Source organism: Psammomys obesus, unplaced genomic scaffold, assembly GCF_907164565.1.
Source record: "Psammomys obesus unplaced genomic scaffold, mPsaObe1.curated_primary_1811, whole genome shotgun sequence".
NCBI lineage: Eukaryota > Metazoa > Chordata > Mammalia > Rodentia > Muridae > Psammomys > Psammomys obesus.
Genome location: NW_026596440.1, coordinates 1,440,109 through 1,447,176, shown reverse-complemented (window position 1 = coordinate 1,447,176; position 7,068 = coordinate 1,440,109).

Sequence of the window (7,068 nt, the reverse complement as noted above, 5' to 3'; positions counted from 1 at the left end):
TTGATCTCAAAGGGGATTAACCCTGGTTAGTAACGGGGATTTCTGACCCTATAAAAGGCAAAAGGGAGGAACATCACCAAGTCAGCACCAGTCTCCAAGATCAATTTAGTTAAGGTCTCTTTTAATGTTCTATTCATTCTTTCTCTGGACCCAGACTTGGAACATCCTCTGCATCAATGTGAAGAAATCCTGGCCTGAGCATATGGCATCCGTGGGGACCTTAAGGATGCACCCTTGCAGAATGCTGACCACACTTAGTTCACAGATGGAAGCAGCTTCACCCATGAGGGTCAGAGGAGAGCAGATGTGGCAGTAACAATTGAGGCTGAGGTAATATAGGCTCAAACCCTCCCTCCAAAGTTCTGAACTTTGGGGCCTATATGCACAGTGCAACTTCCAGTTTGCCCCAAGAAACTTAGCTACGTTCTTGACTTACCTTTGACACAAATGCTGGTCCATTATCTGACCCTATCATGTGAGGAAAGCCGTACCTGGGCAAAATATCTTCCAACAGCTTCTTTGCCACAACCTGGGCAATCTCATCTTTGGTGGGAAAGGCCTCAGTCCATCCTGAGACAGTGTCCACAAACACCGGCAGATATTATCCGGCAGATAAGCTGTATTTTCCAGGCTTAATCTCTGTAAAGTCAACCTCCCAATAGGCCCCAGGCCTCTTACATGGAGAATGTGACCCTGAATGTCATGACTGGTTGAGATTGGTTGGTGGCAATTGGCAAGCTTTACAGTTAGTCACAATGTCATCAATAGTTTTATGCAGGTCTCTGAATGTCATTTTTGACTGCCAGACAGTGTCTGCAATTCTCTTGGATCCCATGTGAGTAACTCTATGAATCTTTCTGAGGATTGTCCCGGCTAGAGAGTTGGGCAAGATGGACTTACCCTCAGTTGAGTGCCACCATCCTTCCAGGTATTCACTCGTGGCTGGTTCCTTGCCCACTGGATTTCCTCTTCCATGTACCAAGGTGTTTTTGGTAAATTTGGGTCAAGTGGCTCTGGCAGTATGGCAGCCATGACATCAGTTGCTTCTTAGAGTGCAAGAAGTTTTGTGATGCCCAGGGCAATGAATAATGGCGAGCTTCCTGGGAAGCTATAAGGCTTCTAGGAGCCATAGGATCTCCTCCTTATTTTTGATGATTTTTTCCTTCTGCCATAAGGAGTCCCCTTTCCTGATATATGGCCCCATGCACGTGGGCAGTAGCAAAGGCGAATTGACTGTCCGTGTAAACATTGATAGCCAGCTCTTCACATAGTCAGAGCTTGTGTCAAAGCTATCAGTTCCACTCACTGGGCAGATGTTCCTGGAGGAACACAACTACAACAGGTAACCTGCTTAGCACCTGACAGTTAAACTACCAGCTTTATGAGATCACCTGGGATATGGTCCTCTGGACGTGCCTGACGGGAATTATCTTGGTTAGGTTAATTGAGATGGCAAGATGGGTGGCACCATCCCCTGGGCTGAGACCCTGGGTTGTTAAAAAAAAAAAAAATGAGTAAGTGACCTGACCATAGGTATTCATGTCTGCCCTGCTTCCTGTCAGTGCCAATATCTGAAGCTGCCCCTTAATTTCTCTGCCATGTTGGACTATGCCCTGGAACTGAGGCAAAACAAACCCTTCTCTCTCACACTTATGTTTTTGTTGGGGTTTTTCATCACAGAACAGAAATAACTCAGACAGCACTTATCCACAGAATCTCCAACCTTCTGAATTTGAAAGGCATGAAGAACAACAGTAGGTCTAAGATGGGCAATGGGGCAGAGGCCAGTGGGAAGAACAAGCCCAGGCCAGTTGTGTAGCTCAAGGGCACAGTGCTTGACCTGTGTTTCTCCCTGCACAGTCTCTCTTCCTTCCTGGCCTTGCAGCTTTGGCATTACAAACCTCATATTCTCTTAACAGTGAATTCTCAGAGTGGTCTTAAATTAATGCAATACCTCTCTAGCTTTGGCAAAAACTGGACATACAAGTAAAACTGCAGAGATGAAGGGGGAAAATCCTGCCTGTGTCTTCCTGGTGTGTATGTGTAAACCGTGGTCTTGAAATATTACTTTTAAACGATAAGTTTCCACCCCTTGTCCCAAGCCTCATGTCTATCTCCAAATGTAAGATATAGTCAAACTTACTAAGTCCCCATAGACTTAAATTCCACCACATGAAGTCTAAAACCTCTTAGTGCGAGCACCTTTAGAACAAAAATCAATTTACAAACTTCCAATACATAAAGACACAGAGTAAACTTTTATTTTTCCAAATTCAAGAACCAGGGTGTAAAAGCAAAGAAATAAAATAAATAAATCCAACAGGGAGAACAAATTTTGCAATTCCATGTCAACTTGTAATCAATTAAGCTCCAAAGGGCTTACTTAGATGGGGCTCCCACACACCACCCACCCCAGCTCTGACACCTGCAGTACACAGCTCTCCTCAGCACAGGCCAGCTCCACTCCACACCTGCAGCTTTCCTTGGTTACCACCTCAGGGCCTGGCATCTCCAATATCCTGGGCTCCCCACAGCACCAAGGCTTCACCTTTGTAGCTTCCTGCAGCAGCAGTTCTGGGACCTCTTTGCAGGGACTCCCAACTGTGCCACATGAGGTCTAGCCTCAACTGCTCTCTAAAGACTCCTCCCTCAGTCTCGCATCTTTGCCCTCAAAACAAGCACCATATGGATGATGTTTATAGCCCTGCAAAGTTTGGCTACCAGCTCCAGATGTAGGCCCCTTGGCCTACCGCTATCATGAGCTTCCGAACCGGGCAGTGCTGGTGCATGTCCTTAATCCCAGCACTCTAGAGACAGAGGCAGGTGGGTCTCTATGAGTTCAAGGTCAGCCTGATCTACAGAGTGAGTTCCAGGACAGCCAGGACTACACAGACTCTGTAGACCACAGAACCCTTCATGGTAGGCATTCTTCAAGTGAATTCAGATTCTGACAGAATGGAGGTTCTGCAAGGTGAGGACTTGCTTCCGGACAGCCTTCCTCGTCCTTCCTTGCAGTACAGGGGGTCTCACAATGGTGCTTTTTCTTTAGCACCAGCCTGAATACCACCTGCTTTGAAATGTCTTGTGCCAGATAAACCACTTCATCATCTTCACACTTAAACCTACCCACGCTCTCAGGACATAGGCAAAACACAGCTAGATTCTTGATCAAGATGGCCCTCAGTCCAGTTATTGACGGAGTCCTTGTTCCCCTCTGAATCCTCATGAGCCTCGTGGAGCTGGGTCTCCACTGTTTGCACTTTTCTCAGCATTGCTGACTTGCAAGATCCTGCTATAATAGCCTAGGTTCTGCTTACAGCATTCTGTAGTTTTGTAGCCACTGTACCAAGTGCTTCCAGTCTTTCCAAAAACAACTGCAGAGGCTCAACAGCCACATGGTCAGGTTTAATGCTGCAACAATGCATTCTCAGTTCCAATTTGTCCTGGTCTTGTTAGTTGCTATGATAAAATACCCTAATGGAGGGTAACAGCATTTTATTTCAGCTCACAGTTCCAGGTTACAGTCCACTATTATGGAGAGGTCAAGGCAGGGATGTGAGGTGTGGCTCACACCCGCAGTCAGCAGCAGAGAAAACAAACATGCTTGGCTTATGTTCATGTGGTTTCTCCTTTCATACAGTCCAGGTCCATAACCCACAGGAAAGCTATGAGGCAAGGACTTACTTTTGGCATAATTGATAGACACCTCTCCCAGTTGAGTCAAAGTAACCACCATAAGGCAGGAGACTCAGGAGCCCTTCATTCGCTTTGTGCTCATCCCAAAGTGCAGATCTTTACACTGGTTTCAGAGCTGGGAACTGCTGAAGACTTCTTACTGGGCTTTATCTAAAATTCTTCTGCAAAGTCACATGGCATCCCAGGAAAGAAGTGGCTCACCTTGTGTGGTCTCTCTGCAAGTGAGATACCTGTGAGGCAGGCCTGGCCTCAACTCTTGCCAAGCCCTTCGATGTTGCTGTGTTCACTGAAACCTAGCCTCAGATCAGTGCTGCTGAGGGCTGGGGCCTTTGGTCAGAAGGGTGTGGTTCTCATGAATGGGGTTAGTGCTCTTAAAGAACGGCCTGATGGATACCTGTTAACTTGGAAATAATGCTTAAAAGCATACAATCTGTCAGGGCCTTGATCAGAGGATTTGACTCTACAGAAGAACGAACACTGCCCTCAACTACCATGGACCGAGACAGAGCCCCAGCTCAATGCATATTCCACATCAAATTGAGATATTAAGCCTTTAATGGATGGACAGGATTCCCAGCAGAGAAGAAACCCAAGAGAGCACTGTTGCTTTGGACCCCAGTGGGTACTCCTATGGTGTTTTCTCCTTGGATCAATGCTGGTGAGTCACACTTACTACAGAATTCAATGGTCTGAAATATCACTTCCACCTCAGTGGATCTAGAGAATCCAAAAGGCTCCATGGTCTTCTGCTTTTAGTTCACTCACAAGGTTTTGTTGGCAGGATTTAGCTCCCAAAGTGCTGGGCCAGAATCTCCTTCCTTAGGGAAGAAAAAGGCCCCCACACAGGCTGCCCCTTAGCTGGCTTCTGGACACTTGGATTTCATTGTGCTCTTGTCCTTCTCCTATGGAAGCCTAGAGTTTGAGACATACCAGACAGAAGGTACCTATATGACCCCAAGAAAAACGTGGGCTTGGAATTTGCTGAGCCTCCCTGGAAGACTGTGGTGAAACCAGCTCTGTATTGACTCTGGGAAATAGCTTAGAAACAGATTTCTGGGTATTTATAGACATCTAGGTGGCTAGTTTTATGTCAACTTGACATAAGCTTGTCATCTAAAATAAGGGAACCTCAATCGAGAAAATGCCTCTATAAAATAGGGCTGTATGCAAACCTGTAAAACACTTTAATTAGTGGATGATGGAAAAGGGCCCAGGACATTGTGGTTGGGGACACCCGTGGGCTGTGGTCCTAGATTCCTTAAGAAAGCAGGCTGAGCAAGCTATGATGAGCAAGCCAGTAAGGAGCACCCCTCCATGGCCTTGCATCAGCTCCTGCCTCCAGGTTCCTGCCCTGACTTCCCTCATTGTTGGACTATTACCTGGAAGTGTAACCCAAAATAAACTCATTTCTTCCCCAAGTTGCTTTGGTCATCGAATTTCATCACAGCAATAGTGACCTTAACTAGGTCACTTAACTAGAACAGCCCCCATTGCTGCATTTCTAGTTTTCCACTGTAGCAAAGAAAAGCTGTAAGAATGACTATGCTGAATCCCAAGAGTCCTTGGGGGACCTGACAGTCAGAAAGATGGAAATCCATCTTCTACAACTAATTGCCCTCATCCCTTACACTATCAACAAGTCACTATGTGTGCTAACCCCCAAACAAAAGACAGAAGAATCCACAAGGGCATGGAATCCCAAGTTCAAAGTCCTCACTACCAAGGCCTGGTGATGGCCACAGAATCAGTACAAGTCACTGGCCTCATCTGGCTAAGCCTTCCCCTGTAAGAGGGCTGACAGGCAATGCTCCATTTGCTCAGATCGCTGAGTACCTCAGCCATCAGTGTAGCTATGTAAATATCCCCAAGGCTATGGATGGCAGTAACAGTTCCACCCTTAGGACTCTCATGTGTATGGCTGTCTCCTGTACTCTATAGTTACTTAGCCCTAAATCTCCCTAGTTCAACATTTATATATCGACCTCGGTCTCAACCACTGAAGGTCGCTCCCTGGAGGCAAACCAGTATTGTCAGTTCCTGCACTCTTCCGGTTTAGTGAGCTCCAGACTCAGGCTCACGCCAGGTGCTTACTTCTGCCTAAGCAGCCGCTCTCCACTTCCCTCCCAGGTCATGTGCCGACACAGGACCTTCTGTTCTTATATACAATATGTGGAATAATTTTGCAAGCACAAGTTCAGCACCCCTGCTCTGGGCTGTGACCAGAGGAAGCATCATTTTACTCATACTTTATCCATCATACTTTATGTGCTTGTACAAGAACATGCAGAAACCAGAAGAAGGTGGTTATCTTCCCTGGAGTTAAAAGCAGCTGTGAGCTACCCAACATGGGTGCTGGGAACTGAACTCAGGTCCTCTGCAAGAGAAGCAAGTGTTCTGATCTGAGACTTCGTTCCAGCCACATAAGTGTTTACTTAAAAGTCTGTCATTCTTTTGCTCCACCCACAGAGGCAACTGCTACTTTATACATGCTCCATGAGTACACTTCAGTGACCACTTAGGAAATACAAGCTCACACAATTGCTCTGTGCAAGGCCAAGAAATCCCACAGGTAAATGTCTTTCCTCCTGCAATGCACTTTATGGGAATCTGACAGCTGTTACTGAGACTGAGAAGAGACCATTCTTCACTCTAACCATTCATTGGAATCTTGGGTGTAGCAGCCAGGAGTACCACCTGGCCGGCACTCCCAGCAGAAGGATTTGAGCAAGAGTCAAACCAGAGCATGGTTCGTCTGCTCAGAGGGTCTCTAGAAGACAGCATCTACAGTGGGGCATGGCATCACACTTATAAGCGAAGTACTTTAGAGGCTGAAGCAAGAGGTTCTCAAGTTCAGGACACCTGGTCTGCAGAACAAAACCATGTCTCAAAAAAGATGTTAACGCTGTCGAAGTCTGATAAGGAAAAAGAACACACATAGTCTTGAAAAATCTCCCTGTAAAATGCAAATATCTGAGTGGAGCACCATGGCAGGCAGGCGTCTTCCAAGGAGCAAAGCTGTCACCACTGTAAGAGAAGAAATCACAAGACATTACACATGCAGGAAAGGAAACGCTGCTCCAAACACTCTGCCTGAAGAATCTGAGTAAGGAGAAAACCCTGCTGACAAAGACATCACGGGTATAATATCTGCCCTGCACCTGTGCACAATGTAAGCAAAGCCAGAGGTCGCATCTGAGCAGGAGGCTGACAGAAGAAGCTGCTCCATGCTGGAAAAGGTCACAAACACTGCTGAGAATAAGAGAGGTGACCAGGCCGGCACTCCTGGAAGCCAGGCAGGAGACACAGTCTGTTCCGCCCTGCTGTACCTCTCCAGCCTTAAATCAGACACCATCGATGGCTCAATCAGCATAC